Source organism: Miscanthus floridulus, chromosome 4 (assembly GCF_019320115.1).
Source record: "Miscanthus floridulus cultivar M001 chromosome 4, ASM1932011v1, whole genome shotgun sequence".
Lineage (NCBI taxonomy): Eukaryota > Viridiplantae > Streptophyta > Magnoliopsida > Poales > Poaceae > Miscanthus > Miscanthus floridulus.
Window position 1 is genome coordinate 16,082,012 of NC_089583.1, and position 9,554 is coordinate 16,091,565.

At 41.2% G+C, this 9,554-nt stretch overlaps 1 pseudogene; it reads left to right on the plus strand.

Moving 5' to 3' along the window:
- Positions 1-359: 359 nt before the first annotated feature.
- On the plus strand, positions 360-7,645 carry LOC136551024 (AUGMIN subunit 3-like; annotated as a pseudogene).
- The last annotated feature ends 1,909 nt before the right edge of the window (positions 7,646-9,554 follow it).

A 9,554-nucleotide genomic window follows, 5' to 3' on the forward strand; every position in this document is an offset into this window, starting at 1 on the left:
TTCGTACTAGAGCTCATTTAATTACCTTAACAAACTAATTCCTATGAAGCTAAAAAAAGACATTATAGCCAAAAAAAAAATACTCCCGTCATTTTAATTATAAGTCATTTTTTTTGTTACGTTCATTTTACTAGATATATAGCAAAATAGACGTATAAAAAAAACTGACTTATAATTTTGAATGGAGAGACTATTTGATTGATCCACAATCGTATCTGTAGGGTCCATGTGTCAGCGGGAGACCGCCTAGGCAGCCCATGGAAACGTATCTCGTCAACGGTCAACACCCCGGCACCAGGGCCCGCGACCCCCACCCCTTTGCAAACTTCCATCCGACCCCTCCATTTCCCCCACGCGTCCCCACTCGGCCCCAGCGCCGCCGCGCCGGCGATGAGCGCGAAGCAGCTCCGCGACTCCCTGGCCGCCGCGGGGTTCGACGGCGACGACCCCCTCGACGCAGAGAGCCTCGAGTGGGCGTTTCTCCAGGGGGAGGACTCCCGGCGGGTGCTCGCGTGGGTCTGCGCCCGGCAACGTCCTCTCCGCCACCGACCTCGAGCTGTACGGACCTATCCCCGCCGAAACCCTCGCGCCTTCGTTAATTCCATGATATGATATGATATGATCGCAGTTGAATGCGCGGTGCGCGGGGGCATTTTTTTTTTTTTGGTTGCGAAATTAGTCTGGGCCCTGGGGACTGAATTGGCGGAGACGGGGCTTCCAGATTTCGGGTGTGCGATGCGGGAGGTATTAGGGCGTGGCTGGGCTTTGGTTTAGAATTTTGAATTGGTCGAAATTGGCTTCACGAATTGTTGGTTACGTTGCAAAAATGCTTGGAGGGAGTATGATGTGAAACTTGGGGAAGCGACGGGCTTGCATGAGAAGGCTCACACACTTTGCATATGCATGCTTTGATAACCGTGCATGATTAAGCTAAAACGGATCTATCAGAAAGGGATTGCTGGAATTTGTCCGTAGTGAAGCATACTAAGTGCTACGATGTGATGGCATAACTTATAACGAGCACTCTAAAAAAAAAACTTATAACGAGCAAAGTTGCGCGTGAAAGTATTAAACGAAAACATCATTTTGCTATTGAATCATTCATTGTTTAGTTTGTAATGGCTCTCAGGCTAATACCTGCTGCAACTGTTGCATGAACTGCAGGTACGAGCAGCTTGAAATGGAAGGCAAGTTATTGGAGGTATGCATATTTTGGTTTCATTTTTTTGGGTTATTTCATAAGTCACTTGCATTGTGAATTATATGTTATGATATGAGTAGCGAGATCCATTAAAACCATTGTAGATAGTAGATTCAGACGCCCGTGCATTGCTTTCATTTAACTCAAACTGTTAGCTCTATAAAGCGAGACATGCCTGCTCCTGATTTGGTTGCCATTTTCAGGGGGAAGACTTGGATTTTGCTTTTGATCATATTTCGGCTTTCTCAGACAATGGGGAGAATCAGGAATACAAATTCTTGACGGACGAAAGTCTTGAAGACATCCGGTAGGCTGTCTCGTTCGTTATAGGAATTGACGAGCTACCGTTATGTCCTGCTTCTTAGAGCTGCACTTTCCTTACAACCCTTGCAAATATACCCAATATAGCTTTTCTTATAAGAAATTGTTCTGCTCTGGTTTTGTCTTTCTTTTTTTTCCTGGAGTTTTACCTGCATGAGTATGTCGTTTCGAGGTACCTCCTGTTCATTTCGTTTTGCACATGATATACGATGAATTGATGCCTAAGTTCCTAACTTAGGCAATGGTTGAGTATTTGACTCTTAACATAACGAGTCTGACCTTGCTTGGATATCAGACAGTTTAGTGGGTCATATAGTGTAGTGTGACAAGGTTTGCTATGTTAGAAGATGCTTATCTTGTTAGCAGTTTGTTTTGATCTCTCAATTTATGGATGATTTTCTTTATTCTTCTAGTGAGTCAAAGCTTGCTTTTAAAGCTGAAGTTTCTGATTTGGAAAAGCAGCTTGCTTCTCTGGAGTGGAAGCTTGATATACTTACAGCACAAGCTACCACCATTAAGCAGGGAAAGAAGTTCCGCTCATCTGCTAATACTAGAGCTAATGGACAACTTACTGGCTTAGATGAGATATTTGCTAAGAGAAGTTTAGAGGTAACATTCCTTGGCTTTGTCCAAGGTAAGTAAACCATACTACTATGCTACCCAATCCGTACCTAATTTCATTAGATGTTACTGGGATCTCTGTTGCATATCATACCACAGTAATCATATCTGGCTTAGAACCTGTCATCCATTGCCTGCTCTATAGTCTATAATCATGGAAACATTGCAATCTGTGTTGATTATCCATGTAACATTCCTAGGCTAGTATTTTGCGATTTTCTGAGGGCTGAGGACTATTTCTATCCACTAAAAAACAGGCTATCTTGATAGGTGCTGACAAATAACAGGGTTTATTGGTCTGTTTGGTCCACAGGTTATTTATCCATTTTGTGTTGTTTTCTTTTGATGTTGTTTTATGTCAGTTCCTAACTAGTTGAACCCAAGTTTATGCTTCTTTCTGACATGTTCTATTCTTTCCTATAGAATTCATTCTAGCAATTAACAAGAGAAGACTTTGCTCTCTGTTCTGACTTTTTTTTAGAACTCTCTGATAGATGAATGCAATACTTGGAAAACTTACTGCAACCACGCAGGAGTTGTCTTACTATCACTCAGAAGCTGGTATTCTTCTTTCTCTTAACATGTACAATGCAAATGATTTCATCCGATTGCATTTGATGACATGCATTAATCACCTGGTACTTCCATTTTGACTTGTATTGTATATACATGCAAATGTGGTCATTGTCTAGTGCCACAGCTTGTCATATATAAGTGTATATTGGCTGATGTTTAAATTCTTGTCAATCTTTTGAATGCACAGCATTTTTTTCCTTGCAGATATCGGGGTCTACCTATCATACTGTGACTTCCAGCCTTATGTGAGCAGTGCCCTGGCTTGTACCAAGGAACTAAACAAATGGTTCTCTAAGAAGTTTGAGAAGGTGTTTTTGCTTTCATGATCTTGCCATTCCTATATTAACTGGATTTTATGTTTAGAAACTTGAATTTACGATTAAAAGAAAATCCTATTTGACCATACGCATACAATGGATACTGATCTACATGATCTGGTGCATATGTGAAGCTATTGAAGCTGGAACATCTATGTGCTCCAGCCCATATTTTGATTGCTATTAAAATGAATTCTAAGTTCATTTTTTCAAGTAATTATTTTTTTAAAGGCATTCATATTTTTACTAAATAGTCTATTGTAAATATTATATTGTCATTTTGTTCAAAAAACTATATTATATATTGTTGTTTCTCTCGAACGACGCAAGAGAACTGTGTGTCATTCCATTAAGTAAAGAAAAAAGAACCAAAGGAGAGGCAGAGCATATATTATATATTGTCATTCTGCAATAGTTTCCTGCACTATTATAGTATATGCAAATAACAAATAAGTATAATGGGAAACTACAATAGATTTTCTTTTGAGTGGAAACGACTATAATAGATTATCACCTTATAAACAAATTACTGGTATTATATCTAGAGTAAACTAAATTATCGACAAATTTGCTTTTAGTTTGAATAATTTTGCCACCTGCTTGCTGACCAAACTTTTCTTGGCGGTATGGTAGGGACCACTCCAACTTGTTGTTCAAGATGACAAGTTAAGAGGTGAGTCTAGCTCCAGTCTCATAGTCTTTATTTTGCCAGCAGGAGCAGCTGAAGTTATTGATGTTTCTCATTTATTTTCATTTCACAGTTACCTTCTAAAATTTGGGCAAATCCTATTGCTTCATGTCTTCTATTTGTGAATCCTTTTTGCATACTGCACTCTGTAGATTTCCTTAGCAGTCATACTGTATGCATCTCAATTACATTTAGACTTGGATTTGGTCTTCAACATGAAATCATGCCTAGTAATTCATATTCCCATGTTCTTTCACATGTGGTTTAACAATTTATGCCAAAGTGGTATTAGACCATTAAGCAATTTATCCTCCCTTCTGCACAGGAGATTCAGTAAACTCCCACCATTTTGTTGTCGAACTGAGCCGAATTAACTCCATGTAAGTACTTTTTGGTCTGTCAATGTGGAAATTTTTGGATTACTACAGATCATTGCACCTTCATTTTTCTTTTGAAATGTCTTAATTTTTTTACCATCAGAAAAGTTGCGCAGTATTACTGCCAGGGCTTCTCCTGCTTCCGCCGAAGGATAAATTCTGATGAATCTTAGTTTTGGCAGATGGTGTTGATAGGAAATCAATTTAAAGTTTAATTAGCTTCATCTTTTACAGGGAACAAGTGGTATTTAGTTGAGTTTTGGAAGGAATTTTCGCATTGAATTCAGCTTATTAGTTTGTTTTCTTCAGCTTGACATTAACCTCAAACATCTGTGTAGTTAGTTTGGCTACTGGTAGGGTGCCATCTATTTCTGGCTTCCCCTATATTCTATATAATCCACCACCCCAGTTAACCCTGTCGCTACTAGTTTCATCACTTCACTGGAAAACTCACAAATAAACTATGCCACAATAAAATATACTTGATTTTTTTCACGACATTACCTCGGAATCTGGATTTTTTTTGTTGATCTTTCAAGATGTACAGTTTTTATCTTTTATATGCATATACTTTATTGTTATCATCTAAGTAATGTCGTGTCTCTTTTCTTCTGAGGGGGATTGCTATTCTGATGCTGCTCATTTGTTGACAGATTTGCTAAAAGTAAGAGACAGTACATAGAAGCACAAGTGGAACATGCTAAAGAAGAGGCTATACTATCAGTTCTGAGAACTCAGTTGGCATCCCAACAGTCATATATTCATCAGGATAGCCATTCTCTAAGGTATGCAGGATATGCTTAATGCCAGATTGACAGGTAGTGGAGCATGATTAGTTGCTTTTGAAAGTTTAACTATAGTGCAGCAGCATGACATTATCCTGTTTGGTTTCTTTGAATTTGAACATGAACAAGTGGTCCACTGGCATTTCTCTTATCACTAATATGTCTGATTTGTGGTTTCACTTGTTTCATACTCAGGAGGAAAAACGCCGAACTTGCTGAAGAGATTAAAGATCTTTCCCATCATGTGCAGAAATACTTATCTGAGGTAATTTTGTTACAAGATTTTTTTTCATTGATAGAACATGAGCACCCTAAGAAAGGTTTCTCTATGATCTCAATGGATGATGTGGAGTTGCTAGGTTACATTACTTGAAACCTTGGTTTAATTTATTTCCCTGTCAAGTGTCATGCACTCAAAGATTTTTCAACAATCTCCTAGCCATATAACTCGTTCTATCAAGAACTCATTCCTGTTTTAGCTGAATTGAATGATCAAACAGTAAAGGGCATACCCAGTGCAGAGAGCTTCCGCTTTGTGCGGGGTCTGGGAAAGAGTGTCAGTGGCAAGCCTTACCCTCGCCCATACAGTATTGAAGCGAAAGGTTTTCCAAAAAATGAAACTAACAATCACATACTTGTTCAAAATCATTTTCATGTTTTGAATGTTGTGTTCTACTGTTCTTCATCCTCGATTCCAATACATAGTTTTGAGATATAGTTACTAGATGCTCTGTTGTTCATAGCTTATCTTTTTCTGAGTCAATCTCTGGCTTCTTTATCATCCATGTAGCTGTCCTACTGTACTTTACCTGGGTGAGTTCCAATTGTTTTCTGGTGGTGTACAAAGTTAATGTCTGTATTAGTCATTGTTTCTTTGCACTATTGACTTTTTTATCTTTATGTGTTGCCCTTTATTCAGACTGTTACAGGCCTGTGTGCAGACCTTGCTCAGCTTTCAGGTGCAAATATTTTGGAAGGTGTGATCTTCATGACACTATAAATATATATACCTTTTCTTTTTGCATTCTCGAGTGAATAGTATGGCATGTTGTAACTATGATTTCATGACCTTCTAGGAGATCACAATTTAAAGCTTCTGCGCCAGGAATGCTACATAAGTCATCAGAAGAAGGTACCTTATGAGTTTGACAATTGTTTGTAGCAACACATCTTTTTACCCAATAAGTGGTCATGTAGACACTTTATTTCTTGCAGTTCATCAATCATCTGGTCAATCAACTTGCTGCTGATCTGTTTCTGAAGATAACCTGCCAGCTTGAAGAACAGATAAAAATATCGAGTGCCTATTCATTTCTTAAAGCTGTAGAATTGGAATTGCAGAGCTACTTCTCAGCTGTTGATGGCCGCCTGGTATTGTTGCTGAGTTTTATCCATTAAGTTCAGCATATTATTTAGCTTCTTATCATTTTTCACTTGTGTTCTTACAAAATAGAGTATCTACATCATGGATATATAGGGCCGGTATCATTTAATTGATCAAGCAGCATCTGAAATGTTTGAAGAGGGATCAGTTGACGACAGCGATTCTTATCTTCATGCTGTGAGGGATATCCTTAGTAGTCACTCAAGTAAGCTGGCTCTGCTTACAATTCCTATATCCACCACTAGTTGGGATGTTTTTTTTTTTACTATTAAGCTGGAATAATCCATTCATCTTTTAAATTTTTTGTAGGTTCCCAAGCAATGTCACCAGAATATGTTTCATCATATGGTTTGATCGAGCAGATAACAGAGCTGCAAGATGAGCTCCAGTACCTTCAGCATGAGGCTGAAAATGTTCTTCCACGTGAGCGAGGAAGATGCACTGATGAACTGTGAGTTGTCCTAGCTCATTGTGCCTTGCGATTCCCCCCAGTATCAAGATGACAAATGCGTCACAGCTGAACTTGACATTAACAAGCCCCTACTGCTCGAATAATATGTTAGCCCCTTGGTCTGATCATCCCATACTTTTTTACCTCTGGCAGATGTAGGATTATCCAAACACTGGAGCAAATTCTCGCTGTGCCCCTTTCTGATGAGCAACCAAAGCTTACACCATGGGTACGTTGCTCTCATCCCTCGGTCCTCTTTTTATTTCATATATGCTGTCACGAGTGGACTTCACCATTTTTTTTCTACTGCAGCCACTGGCGCAATCACTTGAAGACCTTGAAATGGTCAGCCAGCAAGTCTCTGCTTCCGTTAGTGAAGTGACACTAGCTCGAGACGAAAAGGCCGAGGTACTCTTTAACATTTGGGCATTTGACTTTTGCACTCTTTGTTACGTACAATCTTGGGTTCAGAACACTTCACGTCTTTCCCTGAGTTCGCTTAAAGTTGCTAGCTATATTTACGAATGTTCTGCAGATGTTGAAACAGCCTTCACGCAACGCGCAGCAGGAAAGGCAGGTGTTCTCATATTTCTTCTGCCAGCCAAAACGACTCGTGAATCGAGTGGAAGAGCTGCTTTCCCGCTTTAGAGCTCTACCTGAGTAGTGTCCATTTCATTTGCCAAGATGGGTGGAGGAACCCTTGGTCCTCTGATTTTCAAACTGGCACCGTATCTCATTGCCTATTCATTTGTTTTTCTCGGATTTGGGCGATTGGAAGTGCAGTCGTGCAATGGTATATCTTCACTCATCAGGCTTTTGCATCTATTCAAAAGCATGCGGCACAGTTCTACTGAGATAAGACATTGTTTATGGTCTGCCCGGCCCGGCCCATTCCATATGGCAAATTAAGTTTGCACAATTATGTTGTTTTTCCTCTGTAAAAAAATATAAATCTTGTTTTTGAGTAGCCAACTAATCTTAAATTTGTCTATATTTATAGAAAATAGTATCAATATTTGTATATCCAAATAGTTTATTATGAAATATATTTTTTGATTAATTAATCTAATGATACTTGCATATCATAAATGTTAGTTTTTGTAAACATATTTGGTCGATTTACTCCTAAAAGGTGAGATTTATGTTGTTTTTTTAACAGAAATGTTATATAATACACCTGTGTTTTAGCGCAAAAAAAAAAACATATGGATTTTCTCTCTCTCTCCCTCTCTCTTTTCAACTGTCTTCTTGGCCTCTAACACCGTCTGCTATTGTCTGCACGTTTGCTTGCCGTTGGCTGCTGCATGTTTGTGCGTGAGCGTGGGGAGGAAAGGTGATCTGTACGAAGAGCCAGCCGAAGGACCGCCCGTCCTATATGTGTATACGCGTGCGGCCGGAGGATCGGTCGCTCGATTTGTTCTTTTGTCTTTTCATAGAAAAAAAAATATTTTTTTAATATATGGATATTTGATCTTATGATTTGTGTAGAAGAAGGCTAAAGGCTATTAGATTTTAATTTTATGGTGCAGAAAAATTTATATATTAAAATTATATAAAACATATAGTTATGTAGTAGACAGACTTTTTAATGGAGGGAGCACTGCTACTTTATGCTTAGGGCGTCCTCAACGGCGGCCTAAAGTCTGACAGGCGAGGAGCTGAACCAAAACAATAAACAAATATTTAGCTGCACAGCTCATGTGGGTGGGTCAGGATGACAGAGACAGCAGGTTTCATAGGAAGACGTGCGATCTGAGCGACGAGCTTCTCGCTAGCGTTGAGTTTTTTTTTTTTAATATTTCTCTGCTGTTCACTTATATGTCGGGTACTACGAGAAAGGGTTCCCTAAGCAACAATCAAAAAAATCACTTAGACCCCGTCAAAGTCAAAGCTAAGGGACAACTATTGGCCAAACCCTGGTCATGTGCGAAGCCACTTACTCTATGCCTCGCTGGAGGCCTCGCACGGAAGGCCTCGACCGGCCTACCGAATCTTCGCCTCGCTAGAGGCCTCGCAAGAAAGGCCTCGGCCGAGGAACCAATTCTCCGTCTCGTCCGAGGCCCCGCGCGTACAGCCTCGGACGAGACACTGATTCTTCGCCTCGCTCAAAGCCGGCTCGGCAAAACAACCCCGTCGCTTCCGCCTCGACCAACTTCCCGGACAAGACGTCACGTTCGACCGACGCGTTCGACTGCTCCTGCGATATCAGCCGAACGGCGTCTCGACACAGCGGCATGGCCGACTGGACGCCAGTCACATCGAAGCCATGCCGCCCGAGACAGGACTAGACAGGGGTTACCAACCACTGTGCTCGGTACTGTGCCCACGACCGACGCCTGCACTGCACTGTGCTACCTAACCCCTGCTCCAGAAATAACGCGGCGTGCGGAGTCAAGTCTAGGTTACTATAGCCTCGGAATCAGTGCACAGAACCAACTACTCCCTCCGCGCCTCGGCAGTTTACTTCGGGGTCTCGGCAACCTCGGGATGCGCGCCTACCGAGCCCCCTACAACGGCTCAGCCTCGGCACCAGCTGGGCCTCGGCTCCTCACGCAGTCAACGCACAGCAACCAGCACGTCGCTCGCCAGGCCCTGCGTCCAGCAATCACTGGAGCTCCCACGTCACAAAGATTGGATGTGACCGGCGCGTTGCTCTAGCACTTCAATGGCAGGACCACTCCATCAACCATACCACCATAGTAATAGGCTACAGGGCTCGGACATGCCGCCTCTGTTTGCACGACGCCGCATAGCTAACACATGTATCACCCCTGTCCCCCCCTTCAACTATAAAAGGGAGGGATTTGGGCTGTTTCTAGAGAGGACAAGAGAA